Source organism: Buteo buteo, chromosome 10, assembly GCF_964188355.1.
Source record: "Buteo buteo chromosome 10, bButBut1.hap1.1, whole genome shotgun sequence".
Classification (NCBI taxonomy): domain Eukaryota; kingdom Metazoa; phylum Chordata; class Aves; order Accipitriformes; family Accipitridae; genus Buteo; species Buteo buteo.
In genome coordinates, this window is record NC_134180.1 from 11,067,340 (window position 1) to 11,080,690 (window position 13,351).

At 42.1% G+C, this 13,351-nt stretch overlaps 1 protein-coding gene and 1 non-coding gene across 9 annotated transcripts in view; both read left to right on the plus strand.

Annotated features, from left to right (window-relative positions):
- The window catches only part of COP1 (COP1 E3 ubiquitin ligase), a 131,371-nt gene that overhangs the window by 102,779 nt on the left and 15,241 nt on the right, over positions 1–13,351 (plus strand). The gene's annotated exons all lie outside the window — the stretch shown is intronic.
- Positions 8,514–8,648, plus strand: LOC142036181 (small Cajal body-specific RNA 3). The gene has a single exon (XR_012652111.1).

The window sequence follows — 13,351 nt, forward strand, 5'->3', positions numbered from 1 at the left end:
ATGTCAGTTAAAATATACGTAGGTAATAATTTAAAGCTTATGAGATAAATGCCTGCCTGGACTGATCAGATCCAAGCCATCCCTTGCCTGCCTCTGACACCAGCTATGGCACAGGTAGCAGCATGAGTAGCTCCAACTGCAGTATTTTCAAGGAGGGTACCTGCTGTTTTCTGACTCGTCCTTTCTTTCCTAGACCAGGGCTGGCCCGTAGCATTTGTGTGCAGCATCTTCCAAAATGGTATTCTTGCAGGTTATTCTCCGGTGCGGTACCACACTACTGCTTCATCCTGGAAACACAGTGGTCTTCATCTTCTCTCTTGTGATGAAATGTGTAGCAGTTGATGGGAAGCTGAGAATGATCAGTTTTTAAAAAAACAAGATGTGACTTTGATCAGGTTTATTCTACTGGTTTTTCTTCCCCTCCTGAAAATCTTCAAAGATGTTCCTCCCTCCTGTGGAAGCTAAGCCCTGTAGCCATGTGTGCTGTGAAGCTCACAGCTGTCAGTGATGGCTTCCCACTCCTCTTGACATGCCCTCTGCTCTCTGGTCATTGGCAATGCTTTAAAGAAGTTTTCTTGGACTTTTTTCACTTTGCTGCTTCACGCTTTCCTTAGGTAGTAAATATATTTTCTTTCTCTTCCATTCTACCCTTTTCATGTCTATTGCTCCCTTACTCATTTGAAAATCTCAAATCTTCGTTTAAAACAAGTGGAACCCAGAATATCAAAAGATACATCAGACATCATATATGCTTGATTCTCACCCCCCAAAATTTGCATATTACTTATGTATACCAACACACACTCTATATATTGTTTGATATGCTGCTTGAAAACTATTTTCATATGCAGAATAATTTCTACCTTGCTGATAAAAGATGTTGCAAGTTCAATATATATGCTCCTTTGTGCTGAACATGCTCATATACTTTCATACCCGTATCTTTTCAAATGCTCATTTTGGGCTCTATTTTTATTGTGGCTAAGGAGAATTAATTAAAAAATATTGAGGTGGATGATAATATTTTATTCCCCATCACAACCCTTGGACTCGAATTGCAGAGAAGTTTGGGGGTGGGGGGGCGAAATCATACTCTTATTATTTAAACAGTTTGTGCATTATATTGAAATCCCAGTATGTTGACACTTCAGTCCATGTGAAAGACCATCTTAATAATGTGATTATGCAAATGATAGGCTTTAGGAGACAGTGTTTAGTTTTGAGTCTTCTGAAGAAGAATATTGGTAAATGTTCTTTCCTTATTGTCTTCTCCCCAGTTGCAGGACACTCTCTGAGCTTCTTCACAGTGAGGGCAGCCACTTGCTGGACCACACCACTGCCATGGTCAAGTGTGGGCAGGGGTGAAAGGAGCCAGGAGATTCCCTGATAACCCCAACCTATGTCTGCTGTGATCCTTCCTTCTAGTGCATTGGGGGGGGGGGGGGGGGGGGAGTGTATTGCACCATTTATTTTGCTGTTTCAGGGCACAAGCGGGTGGCTGGTACATCAGTGCCTATGTTAACTCTTCTTTTCTAGATGCAGAGCAGCTGGCTGTGCCACTGATGCGAACAGAGGGGATGAGTCTGTTGCTTTTGTTCAGCTCTGGAAGTTCAGGTCCCCTGTGGTACTGCAGCGCTCTGATATCATTCTAGCTTCTATTTTAAGAATAGCTCCTCCAAGAAATGTAGGTGGCTCGGGTTTTTAGTCTTTGTTGGGTTTAAGTTTACATTTGCAAACTCAGTTTCTCTCTCCTTCTGCAAGGTGAGGCATTTATATTTTTTTTCCTGCATAATCGCAGAAAATTACCAAGGGGTTGATGGGTTTTTTTGAAGTGAAAGCAGATCAAAGTTGCACATGTTTCTTGAATGAAGGCAGCATTTATTCTTTCAGACTTTTACAGCTGATATTTGCTTAGCAATGTGTTTCTTCTAGTGCCAAGAGAAGCAGACAGCATGCTGTAGGTAGGACTGAGGTCCTCCTTATTAAAGTCATCATCTCTTTCCTAGAGGAAGGGAATGACATAGTGGTTGACAGAACTCTGAGTGCTGTTGACATTACAGTTCCCGTAGCTGATCCCAGTGGTACAGCTGTAGAGAAAATGGATTGGAGTTCATTGCTGGTGCAAGCAGAGGTCTGAGCAGGCTCTTGTTGTTTCCTAGGCTTTAAAAAATAAGAGCATCCCAATGCAATCACAAATTGTATTGCAATGATACACACTGTGAGCTGGCGACGCAAAGAAGTCTCTCTGCAGCTGTCATTAAACTTGTAAGTGGATGTTTCTCTCCTGTTGGGACTCTGCTGCTTTAGTAACCATCAGTTCTTTATTCAAGTATGAGTTTTATAATACATGAACCCAAGTCAGGAATTCACCTGGAACCTGGACTTCATTCCTGATTCTATCCCCAGCTCCCTACTGAACCGTAATGTTACAAGGTACAGGTGAAGTGCAGCAGTATGTATTGTGTGGCCCTTTGTATAAGTTATGTCCCAAGTAGTGCAACTTAATAGAAAATTATTTGTATTAGGGTGGTACTGAGGGTCACCTTTATATTATATATCAGGATGGAAAGAGAAAAAGAGTAGATTTGTATTCAGAGAGCATTTGCTTTTAGAATTAAATAATAGGACAACTGTTTTCCCTTCCCACCCAACCTCTGCAGTGCTGCTGTTGGGCCACTTGGTCTGAATGCTGATGCATATCCTTCTGGGTTCTAGAGACGCTGATTCAATAGTTGATTAGCCTGTTGGAAGGTTTGGGGGGGCTTTTTTTTTTTCCCAGGTGATGCCTGGAAACCTGCTTATTGTGAGTTGTAAGCTCCTCTCTTCCCATGCTTGTTTTTAGTGTTACGCCTTTGTCTCGCAGGCATTTCACCCTCTGTTGCCCTAGGGATTAGAGGTGGCAGGCATGCTCTCTCTCTTCCCCCACAACTCTTAGCCTTTCAGTAGGAAAGTTCATCCCCAGTATTTTCTGGGGGTTTTATAATGTATATTATGTATAGTGTCCTGGAGCAGAGCGCCCTGACAGCAGTAAGTCATTGTAGGAGCCAGGCAAGTTTTGTAGGTGCTGAGCCAGAATCTATTGCCGGATCTCAAGCTCCAGCCAAAACTGGTCTCCTCTGAGTCAGAGCATTTCCTATGTGAGCAGCCTTTGCTATCCTTTCCACTGCCAGGTTCGTGCTGGCTTTTTTTTTTTTTTAACCCGAATTGCCATCTATTTGCTGAAGTCTCTGGTTGGCACAAAGTGCCAGTAAGACAAGGTGTGAATGCTCGGAGCTAATCTCAGTAAGTTGGGCAGTATTCAGTGTTCTATGAAGCAGATGAAGGGGGTCATTTAAGATAGGAGTTACAGGCGTAAAGCTGCATTTCCCAATACTTAGTCAGTGCTAAAGGAGGACTCTAGTTTCAGACCAGCAAGAGCAAAGTGAGAGTGAGTGAAGTAGGTTTTGAAAAGCCATTGGCATTGGGCTAACCACTGCCTTTGAAGTCGGCTTCAGTGCAGCAGCAGAATTCCCATACTGAGGGTGTTTGAAACCCTCGCTGCTGGTGGTCTGCTGCTGCTGCTGTTTGAAGGTGGCTTTATAACCTCATTCCCTCTAACAAGTGACAGTGCTTCAATTACAGTCAAAGCAACCTCACAATATTGTCTTCCCCCCCGCCCCCATTTTTCAGTGCATCTGCTGATGACAAGTTCTGCCAGGCCACCACCATTCAGTAGTCGCAGCTCATGAGCTGCATCAACCTTTCACTCTAGCGCTCCTAATTAAGCAATTTTAATGGCAGGATTTAATGTTTTACAGAGTCTAAATGAAGTGGAAAAAATATGAACTGATTTTTTTTTTCTTTCTGGCACAAGATTTTGATCAGATAATTTAACCTCTGGGTGAAATGGAAGTAGAAGCATTTATGCGCAGGTGGTTTTCTCTGCAAAAGCTTTACTTTATGTAGGTCTGTGCATTAATATAGTTACTGCTTGGCTTTGGGCAACTCTTCTAAAGGTTTTTATACGCTTTCTGCCCTTCTGTTCTCAGTAACAAAACCCCAAAGCTTTTTGAAACCTAGTAACTTGTGACCAGCTTAGTGCCAATTGCATTGCATGTTAGTAAAGCAAGAATTAAGGCTTTTATGACACTCCTTGTAAAAACACCTGCTCAGACTGGTTTTCCAACAGCAACACAGATTTGTGTCCTTTTAACCTATTTAAATAAGACTTAGTTTCCTTCTGGTGCTGTTCTGATCTAACTCCAGCTAATGCTAGATCAGCTAGCTATGTGCACGGAGTGAAAATGGTCGCTCCTTGAAAACAATCTCATGTCTGAATTGAAACTACCTGGATATATATTTAGGATATGTAATTATTTCATACAGGATACACACAGAATTATAATAATCGGTCCTTTCTAAGGATGAGAAAGCCAGTATGGCAGGAAAGTTATGTTTAGTAATTTAATGAATATCTTTTATACAGAAATGATACTGTTAAATGTGGGGTTGTACAGCTGAATGGGAGTTGCGTTCACCCTTGTGTGGGGTGTTCTGAATTCTGCAAGGGAAGCACTGCTTCAAACAATTATGTCTCTTATATGTTATTGTATATCATAATTGCTTCCAAAACTTATCTGGTTGCTAAAGCTGGAGAGAAGTGAGCTGTTTGGTGCAGTACTGGATTTTCTAGTTTTACTTTAGTATGCCTGAAATGAATATTAAGTTAAGCAGAGAGGTATAGCTGGGGCAGCCTGGGGAGCTGGCAGATGAGACAGTGCATTGTTTCCCATTTACTTACAATAATGAGAGATACTGGAGGGAAGATAAGCAATATTACATATACTGGGAAGAAAGATTGGTTCAGATCCATTAAATAAAAAAGTTCCTTTTACCTGTAATCTGCAGATAGCGCATAAATTAACTGCAGCAGGAGGAGGAGAAGCTGCATCCCTCCTCCCTACCCATGCTGGCAGAGGTTCAGCATTGCTAGCCAAGTCTCCCAGTGTAAATCAGGCATATGTGATTTTTTTCTTCCTAGTTTCTAGGTTGATCAGTTGAGACTTCTTTGCTTTTTTTTCCAAGAAAGGCCTTCTACAAAGCAGACTGCTCTGGCCAAGTTTCTTCTGACCACCAAAGGCAAGCTGGTCTAGTCTGGGCAGTGTGTGCTTGGGGGATGTCTTGACTCATTTAAGGTGAAATATCCTTGATTAAAATAGGAGGTTAATAGTGCTTCTGTGTGTGCCATGCTTCACAACTTGCACATTAGCACCAGCATTTGAAAAGTTAAATTTGGGCCAGCAGGAGTAAAAAAAAAAAAAAGGAGAGAAAATGAGCTGGAAGTGAAATACAAATGTCCTTATTTAGTACAAAAGGATTCATCTCGCTGTCAGCTTTCTGTTTTCATTAGGTTCATGCTTGGCTTCACAGTGCAAAAGAAGAAATTTAAATTGTTGGGAAATGCGTGAAAATCTGAAGTAAAACAGGAGTTAGTAGCTTGTGAAACTTTTCTTCTAGTGTTATAGCAGGCAGCAGCCTGCACTGGGAGCTTGGGAGTTTTCTTTGTTTCAAAACTTAAGAATATATATATTTACCTTGCGAAAAGTAAACAAAGATCTAAACTGTGAAAAATCACTCTGCTGATGCTCAAATGTTTGTATAAGAAAAATACCGCTTTAGAGATTTCTTTTAGGTAAATGTTTGGCTAGATGTGTGGTTGCAGTGTGAGGGGACGCGATTTGGCCGCTGCTTTCCCAGTGTGTCCTTGAATGCAAACTCAGACCCTCTCCATGTTTCTTGGCCATCCTCTGCAGCCATGCCTTTTCTTGCCATCATAAAGCTCCTTGGTTTTCCCCTGAGAGCAGAGCTGTCTGAGCATGGAAGTGGGGACAAGGACAGTCTCCTCCTTGTAAGCCCACCACAATCACTAAATCTTTGGCTTTTGCTATTCATTGTGAGCCTGGGAATTACCTATTCTGCAGTGGGGAGGGGAGCTGTGAGAACTCTTTTTTGTACAGATTTTTGAAGTTCCCATTGTTTTCCTTTGTGAGCAGGTTTGAGGTGAGTTTATGATGCAGACGAGTGTATTCTCGGCCAGGCTGGGGCTTCTGTATTAATTTCAGATAACATATGAATGTGGAATTTGAGCCCAGGTCACTACAGAGCAAAGTTAATGAAGTAATGAATGTGATGCATGCCAAGCCCCATCATCTCTGTCTCTCCTTATCCAGACAAACGCCTGCTGTGTATGTGCTCTGTGTGTGGCTTTTTTTTTTTCCCTAGAGCCCATTTCTTTATACTATCACTTATTTCTTCCTTGGAAACAATAGCTGGGGCAGTAGATGATCATGGACTCTTCACGGGAGCTTTTCTGCTGATGATTGTAATAGTACACAAGAGTTTGCTGTGACAAGAAATAAGTCGTGTGTAGTCCTGACAGAGGATAGTTATTTTTATTTTCTTATATCCACTGTATTTTGTCCTGTATTTCTCACCATCTCTGCTCTGAAACATTTGAGGCATCATCAGGCCAAGAGAAAAGCAGGGGGTACCTGCCACACGGTCCAGCTTCAGCTCTGTGGTGTCTGTTAAGGAGTGAGTCAGCAGCAGTATCTCTTCAGAAAGAATATCTAAAATTGAGGGAGAATGAAGCAGATTAGCTACAAAAAATCAAATGCCAGAAGTGTTTGTTTGTCTTCTCTCACCCTTTGTCAGCAGAGCTTGGGTTTGTATTCTAATATTTATGTAGCTGAAGGATATTATAAAATCAGAGGTACTGTGTCGCAACACAAGGGGTTTTGTTCACTCCTATAATCCCAGTAGGAAAATTACATGATTTTTTCTTTACATACTTAAGTCTTTTTAAACTTCCTTTTTTGCTATTAGTGTTGTTGGTGACTTAATGGATTTCTTGATTGTTGAGCTCTTCTTTTTGATACAGTATTGTTAGTCTTTGCATGCATTCAAAATGACAGGGAGCATTAAAAACAGTCATTTCAATTTGAGATATCTAGAGATAATTTTTTTATACCCACTGTGTGAAAATAACTTGAACAGTAGCAGAATTATCCATTGTAAGAGAGATGATTTTACTTGTGAATTGGGCTTAAAGATAAAATCTGCCTACTTCCTGAGTCGTGAATTTCCTATTCATTGCTCTGTTAAGATTAATCGGGAGCAAGGCTTAATCCAGAACAAAGATGATTGAATTGTCCTTAAAGAGCGATGTAGAACATTACCCAGATCTCACTTTATTGAAAGCCTTTTTTGGTCTCGCAGTGCTGAGAAATCACGAGCATATGAGAACTGCTTGTGAGTACATCATATGAAGAAGGATGCTTTTTTCCTCATTTGTTGGCTCATTAGAAAGTAAAATGCTTTCTGATTTTTTGGAGTAAAGTTGTTAAGAGGTGTTGTATGGAATGGGTTAAATCTGTGTAGTATATTAGCTAGAAATTATTTTGGTATGCAATAAGAAGGGCTCACTCCACCTGCAAAAGCCTCTGATGGCTTAAAGGTTTGCTATTAACTAAGCCACTGCTGGGTTCGTGGAGTGGCCAGGATGGAATTAAGTACCTTAGTGCAGCTTTGTTTCCTCTTTGGGAGCCCAGAGGAGGACAAGCTTAGGCTCCAGCTATCCAAGCCCATCGGGCAGTGTGTCTGGCAGAGCCACAGCGCAATCCATCGCTCCCCTTTACTGCCGCCAGCCCCAAGTGCTCGCTGCCAGTGCAGTGATGCCAACAACAAAACTGCTTTTAAGAATTAATGTCTTTTTCTTTAATCTCCTGTTTTCCAGCAGGAAGTGTGTAGAGCCGTCAGGTTGTCCTAAATCTCCAGTTACAGTCTAGAACGGAGTAAGGGTGTCATCTGGTTTTCACCCTTTCGGAGGGCCAAGCACCGGGGTAAGCATCTAATTCAGGGATTTCCAGGCTGCGGTCTGTGAGCTCGACAGCCCCTCAGTTCATTTCAGGACTTCTATCTGAGAGCAGGCCATGATCAGTAACGTTTGGGAGCTGGCAATACTTATTTCAGATGCACATACCACATTTAAAATTTAAAAAAAAAAAAGGGGGGGGGGGGAGAAAAAAAAAAAAGCAGCTTGATGTTTAATGGCCTTGCTGTAGGGATGCTGGCAGGCAGCATGCCATTGGCAAGCTGTTCCCTGGAGTTTAGGAGTGTATTCAAGGCCAGGAGTTTTAGGGACTTATTAACAGCACTGCGGCTTCAGGCTCTGCTGTTAGCTGGCAGTCACCGAGCAAGTAAGAAAGGAGCCATCAGTGCCACGTTTCAGGCCGTTGGGTGTGCATGCATGCCCCATGCAGCATCTCTTTCTTCTGGCTAGAATGATTTTGACCTTCTGAGTTAAACTTTCCCACTTAATGATATTTTCCTATTATTTGAATCCTCTTTTCTTCAGCTTATTTGCATGCATTACATCATGTTTCATTTAGGATTTGATACGGTCAGAAGTTGGGGATAAAAGACAGTGTAATAAAAGGCTAGTTTAATCATGAAATTTTGTAGGACTGGAAGCTGCTGGGACCAGTTGGGACCAGTCGTGGGCAAAAGAAACAGGTTTTGTCCACCGTTGCAGTCTTCCTAGAGCAAAGTGGAGGTCTCTGTCTGCTTTAGGAGAGCCAACTAAACCAGATCGTTCCCCTCCATACATGTGTATTATCCTGTAACACGTCAAGACAGCTCCTGCAGCATCCTCAGTAGCAACTTTGCTGCCCAGCTGCGATGTCCCACCACGTGGGGACAGCCCTTGGGCAGGGTTTTGTCTGCAGCATCCAGACCTGAGTATAATTGCTTAGAGTTAATCCAGCTTGGTAGTTTAAAGCAAGACTATAGTCATAGTTATCGGGTTTTGTATTAAAATGCCTTTTTTTTTTTTTTTTTTTAAGTCCTCATTAGGTTTAGCAAACTGGCTGTAGAGGCGATTATGTTCTGGCTGGAGGGACATGCATGGGTGGAGCAGGGCTGCACCTCCTGAGGTTCCCCTTCCCTCTCAATTCTTCTTGCTGCTTCAGGAAACAGTCATTTGTGTAAAGCCAGGTTTGCAGCTTTCCTTGAAAATGACTGTGCAAAACCCCATCAAAGCCGTGCGTGCCCTAGAGTCATTTAAGAAAAAAAAATCTAAAAGGCACCTTGGAGTGTGTGAGCTCCCTGAGATGCCAAGGGCCATTGCCTGTGGTTTGCTGGTGTCCCCAGGCAGGACCTAGTAAATCTTTGCCTGCCCAAAGAGCCCCCCAAAAAAAGGAAGAAAGAGAGGAAGGATGAATTGCGCTCTCTGAGGTTTGGAATGATTATTAAGTGCTGGCCTACTGCCTGATGACTGTCACTGGTTTGCAGAAGTGAGACAGATCTGGGACAGGTGGCTATAGCTGCATAGCTGGGAACTTGTGCTTTTAATTGCTAATTAAAGTTACCATTTGCATTTGGGGTTTTCCTTTTTAAAGAATGACATCATATTACATGAGAAACTGCTAGCATTATTTATTTACAGCACAACCAAACTGGCAACTTGTACCAGCAAAGCAGCTAGAACATCTGTATTTCACCTATTGCCTACTTTTGCTTTCCCATCTGTTTTTTTTTATGACTTCTGTCCTGACAGCCCTTGTTCTTCTAGTCCTTGACTCCTCTCCCATGCAGACATACAATGCTGTAATGTTTTCCTTTCTGTCTTTATAAACAATAAGCAGGCAGTCTAATAGTGTTAAGTCCAAAGTCAAGGGAGCTTTGCAGATTCAGCTTGACAACTCCTCTCTCTGAATTATTTAAAAGACATAAACAAAAGAAAGCCCATCTAGAGCTTCAGGTGACTTTTCATCTCATTGTGGAGAATGCCTGTTAGGCGAGTCCCGCTATTTTTGCCCATTTAAATCTACGGAATTTAGTAGAATAGCAAATGCAGTTAGAATTCAGGGGCTACCTCCTGATATTCCTTAGGGGAGGGTAAGTTGCAGGGAGGTGAATGAGCAAGTTGAGGAGGGGGAAAGTGGAAGGTAAATGAAAGAATAGGGAATTTCCTTCTAGTAAGAGCTGTGTGCCAAGTTTGGATTTCTTTTTTTCCCCTCTTGCAATCAGTGAACTTGTCTAAAGACATCTTATGTTTTTCTTCTGACTTTAATCTCAGTCCTTGGTGGATTTTTTGGGGTTTGGGGGTTTTTTTACATCCTTTGTTTTTAAATCTAAAATGCTTTTCAACAGCTGAATGACCCAGTGATTTCTGATTTCTCAGGTGCATTTTTGTTGTTGATATCACTCGTCCTTCTGGATTTGGGAGTGTTTTAGATGGATAGGATTAGGGAAGCAGGCAGCAGAGCACAATTGAGTCCTCTAGATGATGCAAAGTTCATTATTGCCTTTTGTATAGTTCATTCTGCAGAACGAAGTAGGGAAGATGTCATGCTTTGCATTTATTGTACTAAAGCTATAAAGCTGTACTCTCATCATTCTTAATACCTAAGGCATGGCTGTCTTCTCTTCCCACTCCCTTCTCCCCCCAGATAAATACAATGGAGAAAGCATCAGTAGTAGAATATTAGAGAAGCAACCTCTCATATATATCATCTGTACTCTGTATGGTTTTGTTTAATTAAGTTCGTCACCTTTTACGTACAGTCAAACCTTATTAAAATTCAATTTACTGTACTGTCTTTTTTTCATACCAGCCATACATTTTGGTAATCAAAGCTGATATTTTGCAGTGTGGCCTTACTTTGAAAACTGACCTGGAAAAATGGCTTGTGGGCTTCAATATGCCTTCTTTTAGAGATTTCAGCATCTTTCAGTTTACAAACGAAAGAGTGCTCTCTTCCAAACAGCCTTGCAGACATGACCCAGCTGAAAGTCCAGTTCACCTCCCTTTTGCATAAGGTCATACTAGATTTACAGAGACCATGCTGACCATGAACCAGGCCAGCTCTAAACCCCTTCTTGGCTGTAGGTGAAGAGGAGATGGTGCTGCTGGCTGGAAGAGGATGCTCAGCTCTGCTGCCCCATTCTTACCTGTGTTTACTCTGTACCCACAGGAACAGAAAACAGTAAACTTTTTTTAACACAACCCTATGACTTGAATATATGCAGGGAGAAGATTTAAGTATAAGTGGAATTTTACCTAGTTACTACTCAAGAGTAAACTTGTGCTTGTGACATTAAATGCAGGTTTGGATATCATCAGGACCTACTGCCTGCAGGTGTAGGCTTTAGCCATTTTTCATTGCTAATCTCAAGTTATCAACATCTCTTCACCTTCATAATTTTCCTGCATGCCCTGGCTAGTGAAAATGTTTGTCCACTGCACTCGGGGCATTTTAGAAACAGTTATTTTGAGGAGAGAAAGCTTGCTGTTTCTGAAGACTAGAGAAGGCTACATGGTTTGGTACAGCACGCCTGGCCTTGTCTGCATTGCAGGAGGTTTCAGGTACATAGTGCTGCGCTTGATCCTGTTATAACATTAGCTGAATTGGATGTTGCAGGAGAGCAGCAGGTTGTGAATTCTTTCAAGATTAATGGAAACTTTTGTTTTACCTTAATTAAACTTCCATTCCTTAAATCAAAATCCTCTATCCCAAATAGGTGTATGTTATAAATAGCATTAGTATAGGTATAATTTCAGGAAGCTTATACACTTGATAATGTTTGTGCCTTGATTTTTCTCTGCAAGAAACAATTGGTCCCTCCTTTTATCTCCCCAGGTCCTGGTGATTTCACTTCTGTGGCACACTTCTACGTGTTGCATAGAAAATACAAGAAATAGATATCTATGTATATATATTTCTTGTAGTGGCTTATGCAGCTACAAGCTGGGCCACTTTGCAGACAGGTACCCTTCCCTCTTCTGTTCTTAACCACCAAGCAGCTTGCAGCCCTTTGGGTGGCAGCAACCTCCAGGGATGAGAGACTTTTGCTCTCCCGCTGTGCCTCACTTCTCCGCCCCGTGCTGTAGCTCTGCTCGCCATGCAGATGTGTAATCCCCCACTCTCCCTGCCTGCAGCCTCAGCTGGAGATGCAGCATCTTACATACACTGTTGTTCCTACCACCCCCACCCCAGACAGCATCCTCAGCGCTGACACTCAGACCCATGGCTCTGTTCCTGTTGCTATTAAATATACTATTCCTGGCTTAAAGAGAAATTAAGGCTTTGATTTCCATGGGTGCCAGGCTTCTGGCCCATCCAGTAACACAATTAGAAGGCTTGCAGATGCAGTGAAACCTTCATCCTCCTTTTCCAGCTGGCATGAGCAAAACGTTCAGAACAGTTAATGTTTTTTGCAGATATTGAGCACTTGAGTCCCACTGCAACTTTGTTCCAAGACCCATTAATGAAATGGTCAGGATTTTAACATAGGTCCAGAACTTGCAAAGTTGTTCGGTTTGGAATACTGTAGTATCAGAGTTTGGGTTTGGTGGTGGGATCCCAGTTAAAAACGTATGGGTATGTTCAAGGGATGTTATTACAGTTAAAGCATACAAATTAAATGTCAGAATTCAGGTTGCTTTAACATGACCCTTTTTTGCATCTCTGTGTCAGGCCAGTCTTAGAGGTGGAGGTGATTTCATTAGGATGGTGCAGAGAAGCTACAGTCGGCAGGAGATCCAATTTACTAGGTGTTGTCCAAAGAGACCGCAAGTGACAGCTTCCTGCCCCAGAGAGTTGACAGCCAAACTGTATAAAATGAACAGTAGTGGAGTATGAATCCATTATCAGTTTTAAATAAATTGATTTTCTCAGTCCATCAGCTATTTCAGGAGTTCCTGCCAAAGCATTCCCCTCTTGCTGACCCAGCCAGCCCAACTTGGCTTGGCTCCCTTCGTCATTCCTGACATCTCCTATGATTAACCCATTCTCCTGTATTGATTGCCACCATCTGTGGTTGTAATGTAATGCATTAATTGCTCTTCCACTTCTGCTTTGAGGGGACAGTGTCACGTGAGGGGTTTAGTAAGGTCTTTCTTTCCAGCTTGTCACAATAGCACAGGCCAGCACGTTGCCACCAGTTATACAGCTGCAAGACCTCTTTCTCCAGAAGTTAGTTCAGGGCTTTATCTGCACTGTCTTAAGCCTATGGTAGCTTTAATACCTCAATATTAGTCAGGCCTTTCTCTCTTTTGCTTTAATTAAGTGAATTCTCTGTTATTTAATCTTCTGCACAACCTGTCTCAGACTAGGTGCTGTGCAGGAACTGGTAACTTTGTGATTAGTCGCATGTAAGCAACACTTTGTACGTCATTCTGCTTGGAGAAGGAAGGCTCTGTATCCTACCATCATGAGACAGGCTTCATATCAATACTCAGGTCCCTTAGTCATAGAGATCCAGTTGCCAAAGACATTGAGGACATGAGCTCCTCTTGGTTTCAGTGAGA